Raw genomic sequence first — 17,410 nt, 5'->3', positions numbered from 1 at the left:
GCTGTCTGCCCAGGCAGGTGGCAGAGCCGAGTGAGGCAGTGGGAACGTCAGAGCAGCCCTTTTAGGTGAGCCCCATATTAGAATCACCCAGCAAGCTTGAAAGATAGCCATCTCCAGGTCTCCCCCCTAGAGAGCTGTTTAAGGGGTCGGGGCACTTGTGGGCCTCAGGGTAATTTTTAAGCTTCCAGATGGTTCTCTCGGGCAGCGAGGACTGAACGCCACTGTCTCGGAGGATGGCGGAGAAGGTGGCCACAATTCTAGCGATCCTATCAGATGCCACTTCAGCAGGTCCTTCTAGGTTTTTTTGGGACATGTGGAAATTTTAACGTATTTTATGGGAAATTTCTGGGGTTTTATAGGTAGGCTCCTGGTCTGTGACATGTACTCTGCGGGGCTGGGCTCCACCTGTCTGCCCCTTGACCGCACATGTGCTGGAGGACATGTGCTTCTCACGTCCTGCCCCTGTGGGTTTTCTGTTCTTGGCCTCGGCCTTGGACGCAGAGCCACGCTCTGTGAGAATAACGCTACAGCACACAGACCCTGAGTGATTCTGTTCCGTGTTCTTCGGTGCCCGCCGGCTTGCTGATGCCCCACTGATGGCCCCCAAAGGGGACCCTCTGACTGGCCAGGTGACTCTGAGTTTGGGTCGAACCTGACGGTGGCGAGGTGTCCGGGAGGCGTGGAGATGGGAATCTGGAGTCTCGTCCCCGCGTGAGAGAAACGGCCCGTCTTGTGTGTCCTTCCCTGTCTCCCCAGCAGCCTCTTGATTTTGGAATCGGGCCAGAGGGATGGCCTCTTTGCTGGTATTCTCTCTCTCTGGGGTCAGGCCAGAAGCCTGGCCGGCCGGGCGCAACCCATGGAAGGCAGAGACTGGCAGTGACGAGGGAGCAGGGAGCCAGGCTGGGAGCCGTAGGGGTGGCTGACCTGACCAGGCGTCTGGGAGTGTGACTCTTGGGGAGGACGGAGCGGGCCTCTATATGTCCTTGGTCCCTGGTATTTCCAAACCGACCTTAATGAACATGCAGCTGTCCATAAATCAGGCTCTGAGGATGCCCGGGTCATCTTGTCTACCCCCAGAGGGCACCATCTTGGGGGCTGCCAGGGTTATGTGAATATTATGGGGGAGTCCTATGTTCCCGCACTATTGCACCACCAAGGCCTGCGAACCGCAGTGGAAAGCTTCCAAGTCTGGTTTTGGTCCCCATGTGTGCCTAACGCTGCCGGCCCTGTGCTGTGCATGTGTCCTGACACAGCGTTTCCACGTGGCTGACTCTCGGGTTGCGGTCAGAGCAGGCGGGGGGCGGGGGACTAGGGGACTATCTCCTTGCCGCTCTGTTCTCTTTCGGGGGCGGGGGCATGCTTAGGGCCACGTCTCCTTGACACCTTTGGCTTGTGACTGTACTAGTCTGACCCCTGCTTCCCTGACCAGAGACCCCTTCTCCTCCCTGTGTGATAAAATCTCCCTTGGCCTCGTTTTTCTAGGGACTCTTGGGATTGCATCTAGGGCCTGCCTGGATAATCTGTGATCACCTCCTCATTTCAGAATCCTTCACTACCTCTGCAAAGACAGCCCCCCCACCCCGTTTTCGAAATAACAGAATTAATCACGTCTGGCTCTGGGCCCTAAGACTGGCAGGACCCACCCTTGGAGCGCACATGGGTTCTAGACCATGGGCTCAGCCGTGGCATGGTTAGAAACGCCAAAGTGTGCCATAGAGGCTCTCCTCATGTCCCAGCCTCTGCTGCAAGGATCCCAAGTTGACAGCCAGACTCCCAATCCCCCCAGGTCACAGAGACGCTGACCTAGCAGGTCCCAGAAGGTGGGGATGGCGTGAGGGGGCGGAAGCATTGTCCTCGGAACTGCTACCGTCGGCCCCTTGTGGTTGAAAATCCCATTATCTGAGCATCTTTGGACTCTGCCGGTGTTCACGGGACTCACGTGAGGTGGATGAAAGCTGTGCTGGAGAAATGGAGAAGGAAGTGAGGCCCAGCAGGCCCAGCAGAGAGTGGGGTTCTCTCTGGCCGTGTCTTGAGAGGGAGGGGACTCACTGGGGGTTGGAGCAACCGGGGGTCTTCTGTGGCTTCTCATCCGCCCTCCAACTGCCCCTCGGAAGCAGGAGCCTTGGGCTGGGGTGTCCTGAGGGAGGCGTTCGCCCATCCTGCTGCTGCCCCTTATGAGCTGTCTGTGTGCGCACCCGTGTGGGGCACACGGCTGACCTCTGGAACCTCAGTTTCCTGTCCTGTGAAATGGGTACAATTACAGACCGCCCCCCCCGCCCCGCCCCCTCGCGGGGTGAGTGAAGGGTGAGAGGGCGCATGTCTGCAAACAGACGGGAACTGTCGGGTCTGTGCTGGGTGTCACGTAAGTGTTTCCTGCCGTGGTTGTAACGATCTGAAAAGCAGAGGTGGTTCAAGGTCCCCTGCCTCCCCTCGTTGGCATGGTCGTTGCAGGGCAGGACGCACGTCCATGCTGGGAGCGGGGCCTGCCCACCCTCCCCGTGTTGGATTCAAGCTCCTGGTGGGCAAGGCCCTTCTGTGTCCCCCCTCTTGAAGGTTGTGTGGCTTGTTGTAAACGTACAGCGGGCGTTTGCCGGACAGAGGGTTGAATCAGGTCATGTGGCAGGTGGCACCTTGGGGCCGGTGGTCCCAGGTCCCGGGGTATGTCAGGCATCTCCTCGGGCTTCTCTGCCTCGGGGCAGACATGTGACTTTGGCGGAGAATGCTGGTGGTTACCGCAGAGGAACTGATTAACCACTTTGCTGCATCAAGCAGAGACTAGAATAGCAGGGGCTCGCCTGGGGTGACGGGCACAGGGACACATGTGGGGGTACACTTAATTACGCCAGATGCCGCCGTGTCTCTGCTCATAGTTTTGGTGGGGGTGGGAGGGAGGGGGGACTCCTTCTGTTGGAATGACACAGAAGTATCTTAGGGAGGCCCTGCCTACCTGTCCCTGCAGGGGAATCCCCAGGAAACCATCACAGAGTCACTCTCTGGGAAACCGAGGCAGCAGATGGGACCTCGGGCCGTGTGGAGGTTGTCCCTGCTGGGGACCCAGCCTGGTCAGGGAGATGAGGGAGGGACAACACCCTGCTGTCTGCAGGGCAGGGCAGCCCTCCCCTTCCTCCCCTTCCTGCCCTGGGTCACCTGCAGGAGCCCAGAACTGAGGTCTGCGGGTTTCTTCAGAAATTCTCATCAGCTCATGGTGGGTCCGCTCCCCTGGGGGAGGGAAGAGCGGGAGCGGGGACGTGAGCAGCCGGCTGGCTTGCTAGTTCAGCAACTTTGAGACCAGAAAGCAATGCACCTGCAAAGCAGAAGGAGCCATGTCATTTGAAGCTACTCACATAAAGAAATTTATTATTATTATTATTATTTTATCGAAGGAGAAGCGACGTGCCCTATTATGTTCCGGGCATGCAGCGTCGTGCTCTGATATTTTTAGACGTTACAAAATGACCCTCGCCATCGGTCTCGTCACCGTCCGCCATCACAGGAAGTGACTTATTTATTTTATAACTGGGAGTTTGTACCTCTTAACTCCCTTTGCATAAGGAGATTCAGATGATCTATGCCCACCGCGTTCGTGTGCCTTCCAGAAGCAAGAAGCACCTTACGTGTTTTTCAGGTCCTGTGTGTATGTTCTGTATATCAAACGAGAATCACTGGAGGGTAATGCTGGGTTAGAGAATTCACATGAAGGTGTTTAATAGGATGGTAAAAAAAAAAAAAAATCCTCCTTAAATTGTGGGTCATTGTGGGCTTCTTTCTACAGTTGATCTCTTTGTGGGAAAGAGACTTGAGGCGGGGTCATCGGGACCAACTTAGGTCTGGTCAGCATTCAGAGATACTGTGGTTTCTCAGCTTCGGCATGACTAACATTTGGGGCCGGGTCATTCGTGTTGTGGGCGAGGGGTGTGCTTAACGGCATCCCTGACCTCTGCTTCTCAGAGGCTGGGAGCTCCCATCGTAATAATGAGCGCCCCAGCCCTCATCCCCATACACACGCGTCCAAGATATCCCCATCTTTGTCCCTGCCGCTCGTGAGTATGTGAGGTTACAGGACTAGAGAGACTTGAGGTTGTAGATCGGATGACTGTGGGATGGGGGAAATTATCCTGCATTACGCGTGTGGACCCAGTACAACCAGAAGGGTCCGCATGGAAAGGACTGGACAGACCATTGCCAGCTTTGAAGATGGAAGGAGGGGGCCAGCCGCCAAGCAGTTTGGGCCATCTCTAGAAGCTGACAAAGACAAGGGACTGAATGGTTCCCTGGAGCCTCTACAAGGAACACAACTCTGCCGCCATTTTGGTTTTTGTCCATTGAGACCCATTTCTGAGCCCTGGAATTCTTACGGTGACACATTTGTGTTGTATCAGGCCACCGAGTTTGTGATGACTTGTTTCAGCAGCCAGAGGGGCTGATACATCCCCCGCTGCTCTCACCCCCATCCTGGCAACTGGGAAATGTCTCTGGGATCCTCAACACGGGCTCTGTGGAGAACCATGTTGAGTCCCCCAGAAGCCGCGAGAGGAGAGGGTTTTGTGTTCTGCGCTGAGAATGAGGCTGGGAGTGAGTGTGCCCAGCCCACCAGGGTTGGCTATGGGAGGAACCAGTGGTATGAAGGGGGGGGGTGGCACCGCCCCTCCCCCCACTCCCCCAGAGGCACCTGGAGCTGTCCCTCTGTCATTAACGGCGGAACGTTCCTGTTGGTGCTTGTGCATTTTCGGACAGGACTCAAAGAGAAGCTGAGCTATCGTCAACTGCACCATAAAAGAGAATATAAAAACTCCATAAAACACTAATATGTCAGCCAAAGCAGCATTGCTCGTAGAGGCCTCGGCGAGGAGGGCCGGGGCGCTGGGCGCCTTTGGCACCGTTCGTGGGAGTCGTGGGCGGGGAGGAGAGGCCAGGAGCCCAGCCCACGCTGGGGGCCACCAAACCCAGGCTCTGGGCCAAACACGCAGCCCCCTGGACCCAGCCCTGATGCTGTGATTCTGTTTATTTTGCTGAATATGACATTCATATGGTTCTGATTTCTTCTCCGTAATCCGTCCTCTCCGTGTGCCTTCGGAGCCAGAAACCAAGCCAGGCGGCTTTGAAGTTGTTGTTCTGGGGTAAGTAGGGAGTCGTGTTTGCCCGAGGTTCTTAGGGACAAGCACGAGGGGCCCTTTGATTTGAGACACGCTCCAGGAGTTAAGAGGGACGTGGACTGGCTGGCGAGGTGGGGTCCAGTCCTGGCCCGGGAGTGGGCTGGATCAGAAGAGAGGAATGGATCTGTGCAGCCACGGGCCCCTCCCTGGTCCACAGTTTGTGGTGACCACTCTTCCTCGCAGTGCCATGGTCAAAACAACGGGTTGTTCCTTGTTGTACCTGCTGCTGGCTGCTTGAGGGGCTCAGACAGAGCTGTGGCCCGGGCCTCCTCCTCCTCGTTCTTGCAGGTGCATGGGGACAGACCAGAAGTTGGAGTCAGAAGAAGAAAAAAAAAAAAGTTTGAGGCCAGCAGTTACAAGGATATGGAGAAAGACATTGTCTGTTTCCATAGTGTTTTGATTTTGAAGGGACAGAGTCCAGACCATTCAGTGACCAGCTGGCCTAGCTGAATCCATCCCATAGATGGAGGCCAGTGATTTCCAAATTTCAGGGTACATTAGAGTCCCTCCCCAGGAGGCCTTTGTAAAACACACTGCAGGACCCCTTCTCCCCTGAGCTTCTGGTTAGGGAGGGCTAGGATGAGACCCAGGGGTTTGTACTTTCTAACAAATTCCCTGGTGGGGCTGATGCAACGGGTCCAAGGTTGAGAACCTTGTGGGTCTAGGACAAGAAGAGGGTCTTTGTAATGAAGAATGGTGCTGGTAATGAACAGTTCTCAGAACTCTACAGTTTATGCATGGGAAACCCTGTGTGTGATGCAAATACTGCTACAGGGAGACTGTGCCATCCTGATTCTTTCCCCCCGCAAGGTGAAAAATCTTTTTTTTTTTCAAGATTTTATTTATTTATTAGAGAGAGAGAGTACACACACATGAATAGCAGTGGGGGTGGTGGGGAGAGGAAGCGAGAGAAGTAGACACCCCACTGAGCAAGAGCTCAATGTGGGACTCGACCCCAGGACCCTGAGATCATGACCTGAGCTGAAGGCAGACGCTTAATGGCCTGAGACACCCAGGTGCCCCGAAACAGACTTTTTTGGGTATATGGTTTACATCTATATACATTCATGGAACCACACCCTCAACCAGGACATACAGTAATCCTGTCACCCCAAGAACCTCCCTCATGGTCCCTCTCTGCTCTCATGCCCTCCCCTGCTCCCCATGAGCCACATCCATCCCTGTAACTTTGTCTTTCTGCGCACATGCTATAAATAGGATTGTATCGTGTATAAGCTTCAGAGCCTGGCTTCCCAGCAGACACCTGTGAGATGCTCCAAGTCACTACACGTACCCATAGTTGGCTCCTTTGTTTCAGTAGTCATGGCTCGTCCTACGTGTGGACCGTGGCTCGCTCTCCATTCCCTGCTGATGGTCTTTAGGCTGGTTCCAGTTTGGGGTCACCGTCAATAAAGCTGCCCCGCACATTCATGCCTAAGATTTTGTGTGGACATTTGTTTCCCTTTCTCTTGGGTACATCCCTGGGAGAAGGAACTATTGACTCATAGGGTGAGCGTGGGCGTTCACTTTCTAGGAAACCGCCATGCTGCTGTCCAGAGGGCCGGCGCCATTTTGGATTCGCACAGCACCGTTGGGGAGTTCCGGATGCCCCGTGCCCTTGCCTGCACTTGGGCTTGGCGTTTTTAATTTTCGTCCTTCTAGATCAGGGCTGATCTTTAAAATGTGTGAATGAATTGCAGAAAGGCTGGGGGTGTTCCGAGGTCCCCCCGCCTCTTGGCGGCTCCTTGGATCCAACCTTTCACCTTGAAGGCTGGGAACATTCTGGATGGTGGCTGTGTTGACCAGGAGCTACGAAGCCAGAGCGGGAGCTTCTGAGTGTGAATGGAGCTCCAGCAAGATCCAGGGCCCATGTGGCTGAGCAAGGCATAGTCTCCGGGGACTAAGCAAACAAGAAGAAAGTAGAACAAAGACCCAGAAGGAAAGACACATCCTAGCATCAGAGAAGTGAAGGCACAAGGCTGCTTCCCCTTGTGCTCCCCGCCCCCCACCTCTTATTTTTAAGCTGAGTCTTGGGTGAAGCAGCCCGCCAAGTGTACTCACTGTGTCTCTTAACACTACGCCCGTGGTGGGCCACCTCTGCTTCCAGAAGCATCCTTGGCGATAGCATCAGGGCCGCCCAGTGCCTGAGGAGTACAGCTTTTGCAAATTGAGGTGCCTGGTCAAGATCATCATATTCTCTCAGTGCCTTGGCCTTCGGGCCACTCCAGGCGGGGAGCTGACTTTAGGAAGGGACTTGTGTGCGGGGAGGAGGAGGGGGCGTGTGGCATAGCTGCAGCCAGAGCCGGTGACTTCATGGGAAGGAGGGAGGTTCACAGAGGGGAAGGTCCTTTCTCCGGAGGGGGTCCCACCTACCCTCGAGGGGACTGGGCGAGCTGCCCTGGAAGGCTGTGGACATGCTTTCCTGCTTACAGAATACTTCTTTTTCATTTTTGAATATCATTTGTTTGGTTGCCACGACAACGGCAAGTCTCTATTTTAATGCTAACCTGCGTGGCTGCAACTTTCTATATATAAAGGCTGCTTTGCACAGTGAATTAGCTGATACCACGGGAGGCGGCGGGTGTGGAGACGGTGGCAGAAAATGACCAGCGCGCCAGCTTTGCAGGAGGAGGGACTGTGGGGCTGAGGTGAGTTGGAGCCCCGGGCAGGTGCTCAAAGCTCGATGGAGCCCAGCGAAAGCCAGGTGGCCAGCTGTGCCCTGCAGGGGTTGGGGGACAAGTGAAGCCACTGTGGGCAGGTGCTTGGCTCTGTGATGGAGGGACCCAGGCTGATGCTTCTGTTTGCCCACCTGTCTGCCCTCTGCCTTCCTTCACTGAGTCTGGGTTGAAGTGGGGACCCCAAGGCTTGGGAAAGTGCAAGCCACTTGGGCAGGGTATCCAAGATGCTGAGCTCAGTGAGAAGTGAGTTTTTCTTGTTACCTTCAACTTAACTTGGCTCTCTCTTCTGGATCTTCACCTCTTCTGTTTTGCTTTTGTTCTGAATTCCTGAGTGTGGCCAGGCCTTTTCAAGGTCACATGGTTCCAAATGGTGCAGGTAGAGTGCTCAGGAAAAACCTGGAAGGAGCTTTTGGGAATCAGCAGGGTCCACTCCCTCGGGCTCTAGATGAGGGAAAAGCCCAGAGAGGAGCTGTGTTCTGCCAGATGTCACACAGCTGGTCAGGGACAGAGTGGGACAGCAACCAGGTCCATGGGGATCTTCTAGTTGGGACACCTGTGCCTTGTGGGGTGCGTTCTGTCGTTAGTCAGGGCGGCCCTGGGTGTTCAGAGCTACGGGGGCTGCAGTGAGGGAGGCACAAGTCGGGGGTAGGTAACAAACACAGGATTATGTAACAGCGTCTGAAGTCACTTAAGGCTTCCGGAAAGCGCATGCAAGCGGGAGTCTGGGAAGCTCGGCTTCGTGTGGATTCAGCCGCTTCCCGTGTGACGGTTGCGTTCGCGCCTGTGGATTTCCCCACTCGAGCACTGGGTGCTCAGAATCTTTCTCCCCCAGCTCTGCGGTGGTAAGTCAGTGTCATGGCCGGTGTGAACCTGTCGGGATCTGTGTTGGGGCTCTGAGGGGGGGTGTGATGCGTCGGTGCACAGAGCAGTTTGGAAACCACACAGCTCCGTCTCCCCCCGGGGCAGGGAAGGGGGATGCTGCCGGGAGCAGAGGAGTTCTCCGTAGATTGGGCTTTGTGGCGTGAAACAAAACGCAGAGCAATTTTATCGTGATTAGGAAGTAGCAAGTGGGCTTCTCCTTTTTGGACATCAAGGATTTGACAGATTTTAAGTGCCCTGGATTCAGAGACTTGGACCCGGTTCTCGGAAAGAGAAGACCCGGAAACGCCAAGTGCCTGTGAGTGGTACACAGTCCTCAAGGGCAGGGAGAATCGGGAGCATTTTTCTCTACCTTGGTGGGTCCAACAAAGTGAAGCGAAGGTAACCTATATCGCCATCTCTGACGGAGAAGGGGGTCAAGGACGGGATCCTCCTAAAAGGGGATCGGGACCAGGTAAAGCAGGGTTTTTCAGAACCAGGAGTCACGAGCCACACAGAGTCTCTGATTAGTGTTAATCAGCCTAAAAAGTCGAATGGCAAACTCTCAGACTGCCTTGCATGCCGTAGGGTACGCAACGCGACACGAAATTTGTGCTTTGTGGGTGTATATTGGGTCATGGTACATGGGCTTTTTACTGTGGGTCAGACTGGGAAAAACAAGAGTTGGGGGATTGCTGGCCTGAATAAGCCTGAATTTTCTCCTGCAGAGAGACGGCTCTGACCGACTCTCCTTTCCAGGGAAAAATTGGAAGGAGGAAGGAAGGCTTCCAGGGGGAGTCCCATGCAAGCATCATTTTGAGATGCTGTTGTGTTGCTGTGTGCAACGCTAATGGGACAGCGGGGCAGTTGGAAGTGTGAGGTCTGGGGACAGGGAGGTGGCAGCCCTTCTCCCAGGGTCTGAGGTCGGGAGGAGAGCCCCCTGCAGGCAGATTGAGAAAGACACTGTGATTTTTTTTTTTTTTAATTAAGATTTTATTTATTTATTTGACACAGAGAGAGATCACAAGTAGGCATAGAGGCAGGCAGAAAAATAGAGGGAAACAGGCTCCCTCCTGAGCAGAGAGCTCGATGTGGGGCTCAATCCCAGGACCCTGAGATCCTGACCTGAGCCGAAAGCAGAGGCTTAACCCACTGAGCCACCCAGGCGCCCCTGACACTGTGATTTCTCGCATCAACTTCCCCAATCACCCTGTAGTCATCCCAGTGGCCCCAGAATACATGTTCCCAGGCCCCAGAGCCCTGCAGGTTTGGGTCGTGCAGTCCACCCACGACCAGGCGTCCAGCCTTCCTTCCCACTCAAACTGTGGTGGAAGGCTGCTGGCTTCTAGCTGCTTGGTTGCTGCCCTAAGGGAGCCTCTCTGCTCATGGGGACAACTGCGTCATCTTGCCTTTGGACACACACTTCTGTCCTTCCCAAGGCTCCTGTGCCTGGCTCACTCCCTTACTTCCCAAATCTCTGATCTTCTGTTAAGACTGCTCAGTGCATGGCTTTGCCTCTGACCACATTCTCTGCCCCACTCCCCAGCTGGTGGTTCATGCCTCATTCCCTAGGCTGCTGTTTTGCTTCCTTGCACACCTCCTCCCCTTCCAAGCCTTCTGGTCTACTGACGGGGAGCTGCTTTCCCATAAACAGAGTAGGATGGCCTTTCAGCATCTCTCATGCCCCAGAAATCTGGTCCCATGCTTCCCTTCCAAGGAAAGTGAGACGCAGGCTGGGGCTCCTGGCCCTGGGTGAGAGGAAATTGGCCATACATTTGCAGCCCTTGGAATCCCTGGACCCTGGTGTCCTGCTGTACCCAGCAAGCAGGAGGTGTTGGCAGTAAGAGGTCTCCACAAAGGGATGGTCAGTGTAGGGTAGCAGCAACTAATTCATACTCTCAGTCTAGGATGGTAGCATTCAATTCTCTAAAAACCAGGGGACCCTCTCTGGAAACAGCTCTCTATGCGGATACCAGCAGTTTCGCAAAGAGCTGCACCCTGGAGGCCAATGGGCAGAATCAAGGACTGTAGGAGGTTTTGTTGTTGTTTCGTTGTCATTTTTGCCCATGGTTTCATTTCAGAGTTGTTGAGTGGATTTTCCAACATATAAAAATCATCATATTTCACATTAGAAATTAAGATGCCCGACGTTTCTTGCATAAATAAGTAAAGTGTAGCTTTGGTGTAGCTAATAAAGTTAGCTTTGCCAAGCCTTGGCATCCTGCACAGCAACAACACACTGATGCCGAGGGTGACTTTTCCAGTTTGCCGTACTCCCCACTCATCTCTGCTGTTCACCAGCACCGAGACCAATAATGGAATAGTGGCCATTGTTCCTTTTTGTTTACATTGGGGTTACATTGGTATATAACATTCATAAGTGTTGGGTGTACCATGTTCTACTTTGATAAGTGTGCTACCAGGTGATCTCACGCAAAAGTCTATCCATCACCGAACAAATGACTCCTCTACCCATTTTGTCCCCTGCCTCCTACCCTTCTGGTCAACATCGGTAGGTTTTCTGTATCTGTGATTGCACTTATCAGGGAAATCCTGTGGTGTTTGTCTTTCTCCTTCTGCCTCATTCCACTTAGCATGATATGCCTCTAGGTCTGTTAGTTCTGCTCTGTTCTTTATTATTTCTTCCCTTCTGCTAACATTAGGCTTCATTTGTTCTTCTTTTCCTAGTTCCTTTAGGCATAACGTTGGATTGTTTGAGATTTTTCTTATTAACTGGGTAGGCCTGGATCACTATGAATTTTCCCCTTAGAACTGTTTTTGCTGCATCCCGTGGATTTTGTTACATTGTGTTTCTGATTTTTTTTTTCTGTCTTTAGGCATTATTTGATTTCTTCTTTACTTCTCTGATGACCCACTGGTTGTGCAATGACATGTTGTTTTATTTCCCCACATTTTTGTGGTTTTTCCAGTTTTCTCCTTGTAATTGATTTTTCGTTTCATACTGTTGTGGTTGGACAGGATGCTTGATAGGATTTCCATCTTTTTGAATTTTTTGAGATTTGTTTCATGGCCTAGTGTTTGATCTCCCCTGGAATATGTTCCATGTGCACTTGAGAAAAATGTGTGCTCTGTTACCTTTGGATGGAATGCTTTGCGTATCTGCAGCTCAGAGCATGAATAGAGTGACTACACCTGTTATTGTCATGTTCCGTCCTTTGAAGACCAAGCAGGGAGGAAAGACAGGGATCCTTGGCCAAAGAAAAGGAGTTGAGAGTTTCACCCCACACCACTCCTGGCAGAGTCCCATGCATGCTTCAAGGGCTGCAGGAGATTTTCTGTTTGTGGGATCGCAACTCATCCTAATCACTTTTTATCTGGCCATTAGCTATTTAGCACTTCTGTCTGTGGGTTTTATCTGTGCAACAGTAGTGAGTAGACCCCAGTGCCTTTGACCATCCTAGAGAAAAAGATAGTCATTGGGCTCTCTTCTTATGGGAGAAGGGCTGTGTGACCTTAACAGACAAGGCAGTGGATTGAATGATGTTGAGAGAGATCAGGTTGGCTGCTTAAGCATATCAGAGGTAACCACATATTCATGGGCTGAGAGTCCTTGGGTGAAAATAATATACTAGTTCTTTAAAAAGTTTGGGTAAGAGCCAACCACATGTGTACATTTCACATCAAGCACTGGTCACTTTCATCATAGGTGATCACCTTTGGCCCCTTTATCTCTGGCTAAAAAACTTCAGATACATTTGCAGACAATTTAGGTGACAGAGAGCGAGTCTTTCCTGAATGTATTTACTTGGAGGGCCTTAGGCCCATGAGATTCAGAGACCCAGGCAAGTTACTGATGACCCTTCCCCAAGCCTGCCTGATTCATTTGTGGTTTGGGAACCCTGTTAGGATTTCAGTATGGAAGTGGGGCTCCATGCCCTTGGTGGAGCCCAGTGCAGGGCTTGAACTCAAGACCCTGAGATCAAGACCTGAGCTGAGATCAAGAGTCAGACACTTAACCACCCAGGCACCCCTGACTCTACCTTTTTGTCTCCTACTCTTCCTATACCCTTCCCATGGGTGGCCAGGTGACACCAGGAAGATAAGACACCCACTCTCTGCAGGGGGACTGACAAATCCTATACAGAGACTTGGGGGTTCTCCATCAATTCCACATATGGTCATTGGGTGTGTTTTCTGTGTTTGCATACACATTTGAGTAGGACGCTCTTACTGCTCTTGGGAAGTGAGGACCACTCATTATAGGCCAGGAAAACAAGAGCAGCCGTGGGGGTAGGAGTGGACTGGGTCACACAGGAGGGAAAGTGGGGCTAGAGGCAGGGGTTGTATCTCCTAGGGGACAACAAGAAGTGAGGCGCAGGGCCTACCAGACAAAGCAAGGTGGGTCCCCATCCCAGCTGGAGCTTTGAACCCAGGTCAAACCTCCATGTTGCCTTGGCTCCTTCCTGTGGATGGGCAGGGGCTGCCCGCTTGCACGGAAAGCTGCTCACAGTGACTCAGTTTGTGGTGCTTAGTCAATATCTCTCTTGGATGTCATTCACCCCGGCTGCTGGTCAGGCTCTTCTCTGTGGAGATGTTTATCTTGGTACTTTCCTTCCTTTCTCCAGCTCCTCTCCCTCCAGTTAGCTCACAAGGCTATCAGCCACCACCTTCTACCACGGGAAGCTGGTGGTGAGGGGCTTGGCCAGTCTTGGCCTCCCTTAACCGTAACTTCTCACTGGGGTATTTTGCCCTTGGAGAGAGGATTCTTGGCCACTGCAGAGGAACCTTGGGTGTGTGTGGGGGTGGCCTGCGAGGAGGGGAGGATTTGCATTGTTCTTGGAGCCAGCACACTGGGCTCAAACAGGTTCTGTGTCTTGTGAGTCGTAAGACCTTGAGGACGACCTCCATTTACTCAGTTATGGAAGAAAACTAAGAATATGTCTCTCCAGCGTTCTCGTGAGGGTCAACTGGGCTAGGCTATGATATGTATAAGTCACCAGCTATCCAGAGACCCCGGCGGACATGACATGTGCTTGGCTTCCTGTATTTTACTTTTCCCTTCTGGTGGTCCTCTAAACCCTCATCTTGTCCACTGAGTATAGGAATTCCATTTCACATGCCGTCCCTCTCGCTCCTTTGGTGACCTTGGTCTGTGTCAGGAAGGTTAGAAGGTGTCTGTCTACACAGATGAGCCCAGGCTGTTGGGAAAACACAGTTGGTACCATGGGAGTGGCTCAGCAATATGATCTTAGTTGTTCAAGACTTTCCCTCAGGGTTGCTCAGTGACTTAATGGGGATGGGAAGGTATGGGGCAAAGCTAACATTCAAGGAATGGTTTTGACCCTCGGGGCTTTGCAAGAATTCTGTGAAGGAGATGGTGGTATTTCCATTATTGCATGCAGGAAAGAGAAAAGATGAGTTTCCAGAGAGGTTGAAGTGACTGGCCTGAGGTTACATGGCTGGAAAGCCACGGAAGGCATACTTGAACTTCCTCTGTGCCTGGCTGAAGTTTAAAAGCTGGGGTTGGGGACAGGCCAGTGGATGCCTGTGGCTGGTTTCTGGGGGTTGCGTCTGCTATTTATTCTTGCCCACAGCCCCAGCACTTCCATGTGGACCTTGTTTTGGGAATCCCTGTTGCAAAGTGGGGTTGTGGTTTCTAGAAGTTTCTGGAATCTTCCAGACCTCCTCACTGGAATGGGGCCTTGCATTTCAATGAGTGGAAAAAGAGGCCGAAGAGGAGTTGGCAAAAGGAAAATCAAGTGCATTTATTCACTCCCCTTGTGTGCACAGATGTTTCCTCTCTGGACCCCCTCCCTACACAGGGGGCTTACTGACCACAAACAGATGGGAAGTGGCTCGTGGTTGAGCAGAGAGCTGGACTTACTGGTCTTTGTGTTGGGGTCAGCTTGGGAGCCTTCCAGGGGGGCTTTGGCTCTTGCCGTGCTGTGTGACCAGAACTAATCCTCTAGCCATGCCAGCAACATCAGCACCAAGACTTACGGCGGCCGGAGAACAAAAGGAGGGGGCTCTGTGCAGGGGTGTGGGAGATTTGGCACCCAGTCCCCATCTGTCTCTGGGCTCAGTTTCCCAATCTATAAAATGGCAGCATGGGATCAAATGATCTCTGGGGTCCCTTCCATCTCTAATTTTTGTGTCCAACTTGTATTGGACCAGAAAGTTCCTTACTATTGCTCGTTTTATCTTAATTCCTTTTCTTAAAAATAAAGCCCTCCAACTCTTCTTTATCATATGAAAGCTAGTATGATGAACCCTTCATTTTATGGGATGGCAACTGTGAAGGGAGGTATCAAGGGGGGATTTATTAACAAATAATCGCCAATTATTTAAATAGGGCTGTATTCATAGTTAGTTCATAAATGGAATAAAGTAAAGATTTTTTTTTAAAAAAATGCATTAAAATTTGGGCTCCTGGGTGGCTCAGTCAGTTAAGCATCTGACTCTTGATTTTGGCTTAGGTCATGATCTCAGGGTCGTGAGATTGAGCCCCGTGTTGGGCTCCATGCTATGTGTGGAGCCTGCTTAAGATTCTCTCTCTCCCTCTCCCTCTGCCCCTTTTCCCTTCAAAAAAAGCATCGAAATGAATTTGCTCATTATAGAAAATGGAAACAATACAGAAAAGCAGAAATAAAAAAGATTTTGCATTCTTTTCATTCCTCCCCCCATTTTCTTGGCTGTATATATTTGTCTACATAATTGGGATCATATGGTATATTTTAGAATTGGATATGCTGATTTGGGGGGAAGGCAATGTTTTCCCGATTGTAAAAGTGATTTTAAAAACACATTTAATGGTTGGGTTATGGACACTGGGGAGGGTATGTGCTATGGTGAGTGCTGTGAAGTGTGTAAGCCTGAAGATTCACAGACCTGTACCCTCAGGAGCAAATACACATTATATGTTAATAAAAATAAAAACATTTAAAAAAATTTTGACTCATACAATTAAAAAATAAATAACCATTTCTAATGTGATAAAATGAGAACAATTAAAGCAGCTGGAGAAATCCCAGAATATAAAGATGACCTGTGTTCCCATTTTCCTGTGTTCTCTCAGCGTTTCTTTGGGGGTGGGGGTGGGCGTTGGGCAAGGGGTGTGGGGCATATCCTTTTCCACCTTCCACACTGTGATGGGGATTCTGGTTCTTAAAGTGGGAACGGCTCTTCAGTGATACAGAAGGGGTTCTTGGTGACAGAGAGCCGTTGGGGAGCTGATTGGGATTCCTGGATCTGGGGAGGAGGGAAGGCTTGGTTTGTTCAATGGAAGTTATAAATATGCAAAAGGTCATTCTTCCAGTTCCTTAGCAAACAGAGTGGTACTCTTTACAGAGTAGTGTCAGAGACTTTGTCTAGTGATGGTCCCAGCACAGTGTCCCCAAAGGTCAAGGAGCTACCCCAATGTCAGCCCATGCTTGGGCAGAAAAGACAGCATTGACGAACAGTGCTCCCCATGTGCGGCGGGAGGCTTCCTCTGTCCTGGCCTTGAGGGACGTTGCAGGAGACACGGGTAGCCTGATTCCAGGATGGACACAAGGCCGAGGGAGACACTGGTCACTGGGCTTCACCCCCGAGCTGGGAAGTCTGTTGGCTGCATTTCTGAGCTGGGCATCTCCATTGAGTAAAAAATGCTTCATGGATGCGTTTATATGGTGACTCCCCATTGACCTCAATCTCATGCTGATCTCTCTTTCTCAGTGCCTGGAGAGAACGAGGGTGGTTTCTTTACCTGTGTGCTTAGAGAACCCTTTCTGTCTCTTTCATTTTTAATACAGCTTGACTGGATGCATACATCTTAAATCTCAGAGGTTTGGAACAAAACCTCATATTTGGAGCTCTGTTTGGTCTACCCTTCTGCAAATGCTTATCGAACTCCCATAGTGATGAACAAGACACTGACCGTGCCCCATGAAGCTTTGACTTGGGTGGGATATGTCTTCTGCACTTTCTAGCACTTTCTGAGGGCTGATGCCAGCCCCTTGGCGAGTCCCAGCCTTACAGAGCTTTGATTCCCATGGGAAATGCCCGTAGTAGGAGCAAAGAAAAGTCTGAGGAAAAACGGATTTCCCAGGCAACGTTTTTCTTTGCCTTTTTTTTTTTTTTGGTAAAGATTTTATTTCTTTATTTGACAGAGAGGGAGAGAGATCACAAGTAGGCAGAGAGGCAGGCAGAGAGAGAGGAGGAAGCAGGCTCCCAGCTGAGCAGAGAGCCCGATGCGAGGCTCAATCCCAGGACCCTGAGATCATGGCCTGAGCTGAAAGCAGAGGCTTAACCCTCTGAGCCACCCAGGCACCCCTCTCATTGCCTCTTGTTGGGCATGATTTTTAAAATTCTCTTTTGTCATTTTTGCAGTTGATGATTGATTCTCATCTACATGGTCTGGTCTTTTCTAATGGAACCCTTCTTGAGCATGCATTACTTTTTCATTTCCTTGCCTTTTTTTTTTTTTTTTTTTTTCTTTCTTTCTTTTCCTTTTCAACCTTTGTAGTTTGGGGAGATCCTTTGAAGTGTATCCTGCATTTTACTGATTTAACTTTTTCTTTTTTTTTAATTTTTATTTACTCACAACCCCTAATGTGGATTCAAGTGAGCCATTTTGGTACAATCCTAACCTCATCCGTTTTTGTCTTTGTGTCATCCTTCTTATTTTGGCTGTCTTTTTCCGCAATGATTTTCTGTTCCTCTTTCAAAGAGGACTTCTTGCTGTCTAGCTGTTTCCTGATGTTGTCTTCTGAATTGCCTTCT

At 51.2% G+C, this 17,410-nt stretch overlaps 1 protein-coding gene across 3 annotated transcripts in view; it reads left to right on the top strand.

Annotated features, from left to right (window-relative positions):
* GAS7 (growth arrest specific 7) overlaps positions 1-17,410 on the top strand; it is a 191,359-nt gene that overhangs the window by 75,492 nt on the left and 98,457 nt on the right. Inside the window, exon 1 of one of the 3 annotated variants that reach the window (XM_044249092.1) lies at positions 7,539-7,801. The exons of 1 other annotated variant lie outside the window; for it this stretch is intronic. The gene's annotated coding sequence lies outside the window, so the exon portion shown is untranslated. Of the gene's footprint in view, positions 1-7,538; positions 7,802-8,527; positions 8,674-17,410 lie in introns of those variants that run through there. One more of the 3 variants, XM_044249094.1, reaches the window with a different exon arrangement.

Source organism: Neovison vison, chromosome 5 (assembly GCF_020171115.1).
Source record: "Neovison vison isolate M4711 chromosome 5, ASM_NN_V1, whole genome shotgun sequence".
In the NCBI taxonomy this organism is placed as follows: Eukaryota; Metazoa; Chordata; class Mammalia; order Carnivora; family Mustelidae; genus Neogale; species Neogale vison.
Note: the sequence above shows the minus strand (reverse complement) of the source record. Positions and strands in the feature narration are given on the sequence as shown.